We start from the raw sequence: 14,634 nt of genomic DNA on the forward strand, positions 1-14,634 counted from the left end.
CTAAACCTAACACAGCCCCTAACCCTAACAAAACCCCTAAACCTAACAAAACACCTAAACCAAACACAATCACTAAACCTAACACAACCCCTAAACCTAACACAACCCATAAACCTAACACATCCCCTAACCCTAACACAATCCCTAAACCTAAACCAGCCCCTAAACCTAACACAATCCCTAAACCTAACAAAGCCCCTAAACCTAACACAGCCCCTAAACCTAACACAACCCCTAACCCTAACACAGCCCCTAAACCTAACACAATCCCTAAACCCAACACATCCCCTAAACACAACATAACCCCTAAACCAAACACAATCCCTAACCCTAACAAAACCCCTAAACCTAACACAACCCCTAACCCTAACACAATCCCTAAACCTAACAAAACCCCTAACCCTAACACACATCCCTAAACCTAACACAGTCCCTAAACCTAACACAACCCCTAACCCTAACACAACCCCTAACCCTAACACAACCCCTAAACCTAACACAGCCCCTAAACCTAACACAACCCCAAAACCTAAAACAGCCCCTAACCCTAACACAACCCCTAACCCAAACACAATCCCTAATCCTAACACAGCCCCTAAACCTAACACAACCCCTGAACCTAACACAGCCCCTAAACCTAACACAACCCCTAACCCTAACACAACCCCTAAACCTAACACAGCCCCTAACCCTAACAAAACCCCTAAACCTAACACAACACCTAAACCAAACACAATCACTAAACCTAACACAACCCCTAAAACTAACACATCCCCTAACCCTAACACAATCCCTAAACCTAACCCAGCCCCTAAACCTAACACAATCCCTAAACCTAACACATCCCCTAACCCTAACACAATCCCTAAACATAACACAACCCCTAAACCTAACACAGCGCCTAAACCTATCACAACCCATAACCCTAACACAGCCCCTAACCCTAACACAGCCCCTAAACCTAACACAACCCCTAAACCAAACACAATCCCTAAACCTAACACAACCCCTAAACCTAACACAACACCTAAACCTAACACAGCCCCTAAACCTAACACAACCCCTAAACCTAACACAGCCCCTAACCCTAACAAAGCCCCTAAACCTAACACAACCCCTAAACCTAACACAACCCCTAAACCTAACACAGCCCTAAACCTAACACAGCCCCTAAACCTAACACAACCCCTAACCCTAACACAACCCCTAACCCTAACACAACCCCTAACCCAAACACAATCCCTAATCCTAACACAGCCCCTAAACCTAACACAACCCCTGAACCTAACACAGCCCCTAAACCTAACACAACCCCTAACCCTAACACAACCCCTAAACCTAACACAGCCCCTAACCCTAACAAAACCCCTAAACCTAACACAACACCTAAACCAAACACAATCACTAAACCTAACACAACCCCTAAACCTAACACAACCCATAAACCTAACACATCCCCTAAGCCTAACACAATCCCTAAACCTAACCCAGCCCCTAAACCTAACACAATCCCTAAACCTAACACATCCCCTAACCCTAACACAATCCCTAAACATAACACAACCCCTAAACCTAACACAGTGCCTAAACCTATCACAACACATAACCCTAACACAGCCCCTAACCCTAACACAGCCCCTAAACCTAACACAACCCCTAAACCTAACACAACCCCTAACCCTAACACAACCCCTAAACCTAACACAACCCCTAAACCTAACACAACCCCTAAACCTAACACAACCCCTAAACCTAACACAACCCCTAAACCTAACACAACCCCTAAACCTAACACAGCCCCTAACCCTAACAAAGCCCCTAAACCTAACACAGCCCCTAAACCTAACACAGCCCCTAAACCTAACACAACCCCTAACCCTAACACAGCCCCTAACCCTAACAAAACCCCTAAACCTAACACAACACCTAAACCAAACACAATCACTAAACCTAACACAACCCCTAAACCTAACACAACCCATAAACCTAACACATCCCCTAAGCCTAACACAATCCCTAAACCTAACCCAGCCCCTAAACCTAACACAATCCCTAAACCTAACACATCCCGTAACCCTAACACAATCACTAAACATAACACAACCCCTAAACCTAACACAGTGCCTAAACCTATCACAACACATAACCCTAACACAGCCCCTAACCCTAACACAGCCCCTAAACCTAACACAACCCCTAACCCTAACACAACCCCTAACCCTAACACAACCCCTAAACCAAACACAATCCCTAAACCTAACACAACCCCTAAACCTAACACAACACCTAAACCTAACACAGCCCCTAAACCTAACACAACCCCTAAACCTAAAACAGCCCCTAACCCTAACAAAGCCCCTAAACCTAACACAGCCCCTAAACCTAACACAGCCCCTAAACCTAACACAACCCCTAACCCTAACACAACCCCTAAACCTAACACAACCCCTAACCCTAACACAACCCCTAAACCAAACACAATCCCTAAACCTAACACAACCCCTAAACCTAACACAACCCCTAACCCTAAAACAGCCCCTAAACCTAACACAGCCCCTAAACCTAACACATCCCCTAACCCTAACACAATCCCTAAACCTAACCCAGCCCCTAAACCTAACACAATCCCTAAACCTAACACATCCCCTAACCCTAACACAATCCATAAACCTAACACAACCCCTAAACCAAACACAATCCCCAACCCTAACACAACCCCTAAACCTAACACAACCCCTAACCCTAAAACAGCCGCTAAACCTAACACAGCCCCTAAACCTAACACAACCCCTAAACCTAACAAATCCACTAACCCTAACACAATCCCTAAACCTAACCCAGCCCCTAAACCTAACACAATCCCTAAACCTAACACATCCCTAACCCTAACACAATCCCTAAACCTAACACAACCCCTACACCAAACATAATCCTCAACCCTAACACTCACTACTAAACCTAACACAATCCCTAAACCTAACAAAATCCCTAAACCTAACACAACCCATAAACCTAACACAGCCCCTAAACCTAACATAACCCTAAACCTAACAAAACCCTAACCTAACACAATCCCTAAACCTAACACAACCCTAAACCTAACAAACCCCTAAACCTAACACAACTCCTAAACCTAACACAATCCCTAAACCTAACACACCCTAAACCTAACACCCCTAAACCTAACACAATCCCTAAACCTAACACAATCCCTAAACCTAACACAACACCTAAACATAACAAAACCCCTAAACCTAACACAATCCCTACACCTAACACAACACCTAAACCTAACACAACCCCTAAACCTAACACAATCCCTAAACCTAACACAGCCCCTAAACCTAACACAACCCCTAAACCTAACACAGCCCCTAACCCTAACAAAGCCCCTAAAACTAACACAGCCCCTAAACCTAACAAAACCCCTAAACCTAAAACAGCCCCTAAACCTATCACAAACCCTAACCCTAACACAACCCCTAACCCTAACACAGCCCCTAAACCTAACACTATCCCTAAACCAAACACAATCCCTAACACAATCCCTAAACCTAACACAACCCCTAAACCTAACAAAACCCCTAAACCTAACACAATCCCTAAACCTAACACAATCCCTAAACCTAACACAACACCTAAACAATACAAAACCCCTAAACCTAACACAATCCCTACACCTAACACAACACCTAAACCTAACACAACCCCTAAACCTAACACAATCCCTAAACCTAACACAGCCCCTAAACCTAACACAGCCCATAAACCTAACACAACCCCTAACCCTAACACAACCCCTAACCCTAACACAATCCCTAAACCTAACACAACCCCTAAAACTAACACAGCCGCTAAACCTAACACAACCCCTAAACCTAACACAACCCCTAACCCTAAAACAACCCCTAACCCTAACACAGCCCCTAACCCTAAAACAACCCCTAACACAACCCCTAAACCTAACACAGCCCTTAAACCTAACACAACCCTAAACCCAACAAATCCCCTAAACACAACATAACCCCTAAACCAAACACAATCCCTAACCCTAACACAACCCCTAACCCTAACACAATCCCTAAACCTAACACATCCCCTAAAACTAACACAACCCCTAAACCTAACACAGCCCCTAAACCTAACACAGCCCCTAAACCTAACACAACCCCTAACCCTAACACAACCCCTATCCCTAACACAGCCCCTAACCCTAACACAACACCCTAACCCTAACACAACCCCTAACCCTAACACAGCCCCAAAACCTAACACAACTTCTAAACCTAACACAGCCCCTAAACCTAACACAACCCCTAACTCTAAAACAGCCCCTAACCCTAACACAACGCTTAACACAACCCCTAACCCTAACACAACCCCTAACCCTAACACAGCCCCTAACCCTAACACAGACCCTAAATCTAACACAACCCCTAAACCTAAAACAACCCCTAACCCTAACACAACCCCTAACCCAAACACAATCCCTAATCCTAACACAGCCCCTAAACCTAACACAGCCCTTAAACCTAACACAACCCTAACCCAAACACAGCCCATAACCCTAACACAGCCCCTAACTCTAACACAACCCCTAACCCTAACACAGCCCCTAAACCTAACACAGCCTCTAACCCTAATACAACCCCTAACCCTAAAACAACCCCTAACCCTAACACAACCCCTAAACCTAACACGATCCCTAAACCTAACACAGCCCCTAAACCTAACACAACCCCTAAACCTAACACAGCCCCTAACCCTGACAAAGCCCCTAAACCTAACACAGCCCCTAAACCTAACAAAACCCCTAAACCTAAAACAGCCCCTAAACCTAACACAACCCCTAAACCTAACACAACCCCTAACCCTAAAACAACCCCTAACCCTAACACAGCCCCTAACCTTAAAACAACCCCTAACACAACCCCTAAACCTAAAACAGCCCCTAAACCTAACACAATCCCTAAACCCAACACATCCCCTAAACACAACATAACCCCTAAACCAAACACAATCCCTAACCATAATACAATCCCTAAACCTAACACAACCCCTAACCCTAACACAATCCCTAAACTTAACACATCCCCTAAAACTAAAACAACCCCTAAACCTAACACAGCCCCTAAACCTAACACAGCCCCTAAACCTAACACAACCCCTAACCCTAACACAACCCCTATCCCTAACACAGCCCCTAACCCTAACACAACCCCTAACCCTAACACAACCCCTAACCCTAACACAGCCCCGAAACCTAACACAACTTCTAAACCTAACACAGCCCCTAATCCTAACACAACCCCTAACCCTAACACAGCCCCTAACCCTAACACAACCCTTAACACAACCCCTAACACTAACACAACCCCTAAACCTAACACAGCCCCTAACCCTAACACAGACCCTAAATCTAACACAACTCCTAAACCTAAAACAACCCCTAACCCTAACACAACCCCTAACCCAAACACAATCCCTAATCCTAACACAGCCCCTAAACCTAACACAGCCCTTAAACCTAACACAACCCTAACCCAAACACAGCCCATAACCCTAACACAGCCCCTAACTCTAACACAACCCCTAAACCTAACACAGCCTCTAACCCTAACACAACCCCTAACCCTAAAACAGCCCCTAACCCTAACACAACCCCTAAACCTACCACAGCCCCTAAACCTAACACAACCCCTAACCCTAACATAATCCCTAAACCTAACACAACCCCTAACCCTAACACAACGCCTAACCCTAACACAACCCCTAAACCAAACACAATCCCTAAACCTAACACAACCCCTAAACCTAACACAACCCCTAACCCTAAAACAGCCCCTAAACCTAACACAGCCCCTAAACCTAACACAACCCCTAAACCTAACACATCCCCTAACCCTAACACAATCCCTAAACCTAACCCAGCCCCTAAACCTAACAACATCCCTAAACCTAACACATCCCCTAACCCTAACACAATCCCTAAACCTAACACAATCCCTAACGCTAACACAAACCATTAACCTAACACAGCCCCTAAACCTAATACAGCCCCTAAACCTAACACAACCCCTAACCCTAACACAACCCCTAAACCTAACACAACCCCTAACCCTAACAAGAACCCTAACCCTAACACAACCCCTAAACCAAACACAATCCCTAAACCTAACACAACCCCTAAACCTAACACAACCCCTAACCCTAAAACAGCCCCTAAACCTAACACAGCCCCTAACCCTAACACAACCCCTAACACAACCCCTAAACCTAAAACAGCCCCTAACCCTAACACAATCCCTAAAACAAACACATCCCCTAAACACAACATAACCCCTAAACCAAACACAACCCCTAACCCTAACACAACCCCTGACCCTAACACAATCCCTAAACCTAACAAAGCCCCTAAACCTAACACAATCCCTAAACCTAAAACAGCCCCTAAACCTAACACAGCCCTTAAACCTAACACAACCCTAACCCAAACACAGCCCATAACCCTAACACAGCCTCTAACCCTAACACAACCCCTAACCCTAAAACAGCCCCTAACCCTAACACAACCCCTAAACCTACCACAGCCCCTAAACCTAACACAACCCCTAACCCTAACACAACCCCTAAACCTAACACAATCCCTAAACCTAACACAGCCCCTAAACCTAACAAAACCCCTAAACCTAACACAGCCCCTAACCCTAACAAAGCCCCTAAACCTAACACAGCCCCTAAACCTATCAAAACCCCTAAACCTAAAACAGCCCCTAAACCTAACACAAACCTTAACCCTAACACAACCCCTAACCCTAACACAGCCCCTAACCCTAACACAGCCCCTAAACCTAACACTATCCCTAAACCAAACACAATCCCTAACCCTAACACAACCCCTAAACCTAACACAGCCCCTAAACCTAACACAACCCCTAAACCTAACACAGCCCCTAAACCTAACACAGCCCATAAACCTAACACAACCCCTAACCCTAACACAACCCCTAGCCCTAACACAATCCCTAAACCTAACACAACCCCTAAACCTAACACAGCCGCTAAACCTAACACAACCCCTAAACCTAACACAACCCCTAACCCTAAAACAACCCCTAACCCTAACACAGCCCCTAAACCTAAAACAACCCCTAACACAACCCCTAAACCTAAAACAGCCCCTAAACCTAACACAATCCCTAAACCCAACACATCCCCTAAACACAACATAACCCCTAAACCAAACACAATCCCTAACCCTAACACAACCCCTAACCCTAATACAATCCCTAAACCTAACACAACCCCTAACCCTAACACAATCCCTAAACTTAACACATCCCCTAAAACTAACACAACCCCTAAACCTAACACAGACCCTAAACCTAACACAGCCCCTAAACCTAACACAACCCCTAACCCTAACACAACCCCTATCCCTAACACAGCCCCTAACCCTAACACAACACCCTAACCCTAACACAACCCCTAAACCTAACACAGCCCCAAACCTAACACAACTCTAAACCTAACACAGCCCCTAAACCTAACACAACCCCTAACCCTAACACAGTCCTAACCCTAACACAACCCTTAACACAACCCTTAACCCTAACACAAACCCTAAACCAAACACAATCTCTAAACCTAACACAACCCCTAAACCTAACACAACCCCTAACCCTAAACAGTCCCTAAACCTAACACAGCCCCTAAACCTAACACAACCCCTAAACCTAACACATCCCCTAACCCTAACACAATCCCTAAACCTAACCCAGCCCCTAAACCTAACACAATCCCTAAACCTAACACATCCCCTAACCCTAACACAATCCCTAAACCTAACACAACCCCTAAACCAAACACAATCCTCAACCCTAACACAACCCTAAACCTAACACAATCCCTAAACCTAACACAATCCCTAACCCTAACACAACCCATTAACCTAACACAGCCCCTAAACCTAATACAGTCCCTAAACCTAACACAACCCCTAACCCTAACACAACCCCTAAACCTAACACAACCCCTAACCCTAACAAAACCCCTAACCCTAACACAACCCCTAAACCAAACACAATCCCTAAACCTAACACAACTCTAAACCTAACACAACTCCTAACCCTAAAACAGTCCCTAAACCTAACACAGTCCCTAACCCTAACACAACCCCTAAACCTAACACAGCCCCTAACCCTAACACAATCCCTAAACAAACACATTCCTAAACACAACATAACCCCTAAACCAAACACAAACCCTAACCCTAACACAACCCCTGACCCTAACACAATCCCTAAACCTAACAAAGCCCCTAAACCTAACACAATCCCTAAACCTAACACAGCCCCTAAACCTAACACAGCCCTTAAACCTAACACAACCCTAACCCAAACACAGCCCATAACCCTAACACAGCCCCTAACTCTAACACAACCCCTAAACCTAACACAGCCCATAAACCTAACACAGCCTCTAACCCTAACACAACCACTAACCCTAAAACAGCCCCTAACCCTAACACAACCCCTAAACCTACCACAGCCCCTAAACCTAACACAACCCCTAACCCTAACACAACCCCTAAACCTAACACAATCCCTAAACCTAACACAGCCCCTAAACCTAACACAACCCCTAAACCTAACACAGCCCCTAACCCTAACAAAGCCCCTAAACCTAACACAGCCCCTAAACCTAACAAAACCCCTAAACCTAAAACAGCCCCTAAACCTAACACAAACCCTAACCCTAACACAACCCCTAACCCTAACACAACCCCTAACCCTAACACAGCCCCTAACCCTAACACAGACCCTAAATCTAACACAACTCCTAAACCTAAAACAACCCCTAACCCTAACACAACCCCTAACCCAAACACAATCCCTAATCCTAACACAGCCCCTAAACCTAACACAGCCCTTAAACCTAACACAACCCTAACCCAAACACAGCCCATAACCCTAACACAGCCCCTAACTCTAACACAACCCCTAAACCTAACACAGCCCCTAAACCTAACACAGCCTCTAACCCTAACACAACCCCTAACCCTAAAACAGCCCCTAACCCTAACACAACCCCTAAACCTACCACAGCCCCTAAACTTAACACAACCCCTAACCCTAACACAACCCCTAAACCTAACACAACCCCTAACCCTAACACAACTCCTAACCCTAACACAACCCCTAAACCAAACACAATCCCTAAACCTAACACAACCCCTAAACTTAACACATCCCCTAAAACTAACACAACCCCTAAACCTAACACAGACCCTAAACCTAACACAGCCCCAAAACCTAACACAACCCCTAACCCTAACACAACCCCTATCCCTAACACAGCCCCTAACCCTAACACAACCCCTAACCCTAACACAACCCCTAACCCTAAAACAGCCCCATAACCTAACACAACTTCTAAACCTAACACAGCCCCTAAACCTAACACAACCCCTAACCCTAACACAGTCCTAACCCTAACACAACCCTTAACACAACCCTTAACCCTAACACAAACCCTAAACCAAACACAATCTCTAAACCTAACACAACCCCTAAACCTAACACAACCCCTAACCCTAAAACAGCCCCTAAACCTAACACAGCCCCTAAACCTAACACAACCCCTAAACCTAACACATCCCCTAACCCTAACACAATCCCTAAACCTAACCCAGCCCCTAAACCTAACACAATCCCTAAACCTAACACATCCCCTAACCCTAACACAATCCCTAAACCTAACACAACCCCTAAACCAAACACAATCCCCAACCCTAACACAACCCCTAAACCTAACACAATCCCTAAACGTAACACAATCCCTAACCCTAACACAACCCATTAACCTAACACAGCCCCTAAACCTAATACAGCCCCTAAACCTAACACAACCCCTAACCCTAACACAACCCCTAAACCTAACACAACCCCTAACCCTAACAAAACCCCTAACCCTAACACAACCCCTAAACCAAACACAATCCCTAAACCTAACACAACCCCGAAACCTAACACAACCCCTAACCCTAAAACAGCCCCTAAACCTAACACAGCCCCTAACCCTAACACAACCCCTAAACCTAAAACAGCCCCTAACCCTAACACAATCCCTAAAACAAACACATCTCCTAAACACAACATAACCCCTAAACCAAACACAAACCCTAACCCTAACACAACCCCTGACCCTAACACAATCCCTAAACCTAACAAAGCCCCTAAACCTAACACAATCCCTAAACCTAACACAGCCCCTAAACCTAACACAGCCCTTAAACCTAACACAACCCTAACCCAAACACAGCCCATAACCCTAACACAGCCCCTAACTCTAACACAACCCCTAAACCTAACACAGCCCATAAACCTAACACAGCCTCTAACCCTAACACAACCACTAACCCTAAAACAGCCCCTAAACCTAACACAACCCCTAACCCTAACACAACCCCTAAACCTAACACAATCCCTAAACCTAACACAGCCCCTAAACCTAACACAACCCCTAAACCTAACACAGCCCCTAACCCTAACAAAGCCCCTAAACCTAACACAGCTCCTAAACCTAACAAAACCCCTAAACCTAAAACAGCCCCTAAACCTAACACAAACCCTAACCCTAACACAACCCCTAACCCTAACACAACCCCTAACCCTAACACAGCCCCTAACCCTAACACAACCCTTAACACAACCCCTAACACTAACACAACCCCTAACCCTAACACAGCCCCAAACCCTAACACAGACCCTAAATCTAACACAACTCCTAAACCTAAAACAACCCCTAACCCTAACACAACCCCTAACCCAAACACAATCCCTAATCCTAACACAGCCCCTAAACCTAACACAGCCCTTAAACCTAACACAACCCTAACCCAAACACAGCCCATAACCCTAACACAGCCCCTAACTCTAACACAACCCCTAAACCTAACACAGCCCCTAAACCTAACACAGCCTCTAACCCTAACACAACCCCTAACCCTAAAACAGCCCCTAACCCTAACACAACCCCTAAACCTACCACAGCCCCTAAACTTAACACAACCCCTAACCCTAACACAACCCCTAAACCTAACACAACCCCTAACCCTAACACAACTCCTAACCCTAAAACAACCCCTAAACCAAACACAATCCCTAAACCTAACACAACCCCTAAACCTAACACAACCCCTAACCCTAAAACAGCCCCTAAACCTAACACAGCCCCTAAACCTAACACAACCCCTAAACCTAACCCAGCCCCTAACCCTAACACAATCCTTAAACCTAACCCAGCCCCTAAACCTAACACAATCCCTAAACCTAACACATCCCCTAACCCTAACACAATCCCTAAACCTAACACAACCCCTAAACCAAACACAATCCCCAACCCTAACACAACCCCTAAACCTAACACAATCCCTAAACCTAACACAATCCCTAACCCTAACACAACCCATTAACCTAACACAGCCCCTAAACCTAATACAGCCCCTAAACCTAACACAACCCCTAACCCTAACACAACCCCTAAACCTAACACAACCCCTAACCCTAACAAACCCCTAACCCTAACACAACCCCTAAACCAAACACAATCCCTAAACCTAACACAACCCCTAAACCTAACACAACCCCTAACCCTAAAACAGCCCCTAAACCTAACACAGCCCCTAACCCTAACACAACCCCTAACACAACCCCTAAACCTAAACAGCCCCTAACCCTAACACAATCCCTAAACAAACACATCCCCTAAACACAACATAACCCCTAAACCAAACACAACCCCTAACCCTAACACAACCCCTGACCCTAACACAATCCCTAAACCTAACAAAGCCCCTAAACCTAACACAATCCCTAAACCTAACACAGCCCCTAAACCTAACACAGCCCTTAAACCTAACACAACCCTAACCCAAAAACAGCCCATAACCCTAACACAGCCCCTAACTCTAACACAACCCCTAAACCTAACACAGCCCATAAACCTAACACAGCCTCTAACCCTAACACAACCCCTAACCCTAAAACAGCCCCTAACCCTAACACAACCCCTAAACCTACCACAGCCCCTAAACCTAACACAACCCCTAACCCTAACAAAACCCCTAAACCTAACACAATCCCTAAACCTAACACAGCCCCCAAACCTAACACAACCCCTAAACCTAACACAGCCCCTAACCCTAACAAAGCCCCTAAACCTAACACAGCCCTAAACCTAACAAAACCCCTAAACCTAAAACAGCCCCTAAACCTAACACAAACCCTAACCCTAACACAACCCCTAACCCTAACACAGCCCCTAAACCTAACACAGCCCCTAAACCTAACACTATCCCTAAACCAAACACAATCCCTAACCCTAACACAACCCCTAAACCTAAAACAGCCCCTAAACCTAACACAACCCCTAAACCTAACACAGCCCTTAAACCTAACACAGCCCATAAACCTAACACAACCCCTAACCCTAACACAACCCCTAACCCTAACACAATCCCTAAACCTAACACAACCCCTAAACCTAACACAGCCGCTAAACCTAACACAACCCCTAAACCTAATACAACCCCTAACCCTAAAACAACCCCTAACCCTAACACAGCCCCTAACCCTAAAACAACCCCTAACACAACCCCTAAACCTAAAACAGCCCCTAAACCTAACACAATCCCTAAACCCAACACCTCACCTAAACACAACATAACCCCTAAACCAAACACAATCCCTAACCCTAACACAACCCCTAACCCTAATACAATCCCTAAACCTAACACAACCCCTAACCCTAACACAATCCCTAAACTTAACACATCCCCTAAAACTAACACAACCCCTCAACCTAACACAGACCCTAAACCTAACACAGCCCCAAAACCTAACACAACCCCTAACCCTAACACAACCCCTATCCCTAACACAGCCCCTAACCCTAACACAACCCCTAACCCTAACACAACCCCTAACCCTAACACAGCCCCAAAACCTAACACAACTTCTAAACCTAACACAGCCCCTAAACCTAACACAACCCCTAACCCTAACACAGCCCTAACCCTAACACAACCCTTAACACAACCCCTAACCCTAACACAACCCCTAAACCAAACACAATCCCTAAACCTAACACAACCCCTAAACCTAACACAACCCCTAACCCTAAAACAGCCCCTAAACCTAACACAGCCCCTAAACCTAACACATCCCCTAACCCTAACACAATCCCTAAACCTAACCCAGCCCCTAAACCTAACACAATCCCTAAACCTAACACATCCCCTAACCCTAACACAATCCCTAAACCTAACACAACCCCTAAACCAAACACAATCCCCAACCCTAACACAACCCCTAAACCTTACACAATCCCTAAATCTAACACAATCCCTAACCCTAACACAACCCATTAACCTAACACAGCCCCTAAACCTAATACAGCCCCTAAACCTAACACAACCCCTAACCCTAACACAACCCCTAAACCTAACACAACCCCTAACCCTAACAAAACCCCTAACACTAACACAACCCCTAAACCAAACACAATCCCTAAACCTAACACAACCCCTAAACCTAACACAACCCCTAACCCTAAAACAGCCCCTAAACCTAACACAGCCCCTAACCCTAACAAAACCCCTAACACAACCCCTAAACCTAAAACAGCCCCTAACCCTAACACAATCCCTAAAACAAACACAACCCCTGACCCTAACACAATCCCTAAACCTAACAAAGCCCCTAAACCTAACACAATCCCTAAACCTAACACAGCCCCTAAACCTAACACAGCCCTTAAACCTAACACAACCCTAACCCAAACACAGCCCATAACCCTAACACAGCCCCTAACTCTAACACAACCCCTAAACCTAACACAGCCCATAAACCTAACACAGCCTCTAACCCTAACACAACCCCTAACCCTAACACAACCCCTATCCCCAACACAGCCCCTAACCCTAACACAACCCTTAACCCTAACACAACCCCTAACCCTAACACAGCCCCAAAACCTAACACAACTTCTAAACCTAACACAGCCCCTAAACCTAACACAACCCCTAACCCTAACACAGCCCTAACCCTAACACAACCCTTAACACAACCCCTAACCCTAACACAACCCCTAACCCTAACACAGCCCCTAACCCTAACACTGCCCCTAACCCTAAAACGGACCCTAAATCTAACACAACCCCTAAACCTAAAACAACCCCTAACCCTAACACAACCCCTAACCCAAACACAATACCTATCCTAACACAGCCCCTTAACCTAACACAGCCCTTAAACCTAACACAACCCTAACCCAAACACAGCCCATAACCCTAACACAGCCCCTAAATCTAACACAACCCCTAAACCTAACACAGCCCCTAAACCTAACACAGCCTCTAACCCTAACACAACCCCTAATCCTAAAACAGCCCCTAACCCTAACACAACCCCTAAACCTACCACAGCCCCTAAACCTAACACAACCCCTAACCCTAACACAACCCCTAAACCTAACACAACCCCTAACCCTAACACAACCCCTAACCCTAACACAACCCCTAAACCAAACACAATCCCTAAACCTAACACAACCCCTAACCCTAAACAGCCC

The 14,634-nt window shown here is 45.6% G+C and overlaps 1 long non-coding RNA gene across 1 annotated transcript; it reads right to left on the bottom strand.

Moving 5' to 3' along the window:
- Positions 1–2,616: 2,616 nt before the first annotated feature.
- Positions 2,617–13,294, bottom strand: LOC127642866 (uncharacterized). Its single transcript, XR_007970431.1, has 3 exons — positions 13,200–13,294; positions 11,172–11,243; positions 2,617–2,706 (listed from the first exon to the last, which is right to left on the bottom strand). It is a non-coding gene; the product is annotated as an uncharacterized LOC127642866 (long non-coding RNA).
- Positions 13,295–14,634: the final 1,340 nt, after the last annotated feature.

Source organism: Xyrauchen texanus, unplaced genomic scaffold (assembly GCF_025860055.1).
Source record: "Xyrauchen texanus isolate HMW12.3.18 unplaced genomic scaffold, RBS_HiC_50CHRs HiC_scaffold_980, whole genome shotgun sequence".
NCBI classification, from domain to species: Eukaryota; Metazoa; Chordata; class Actinopteri; order Cypriniformes; family Catostomidae; genus Xyrauchen; species Xyrauchen texanus.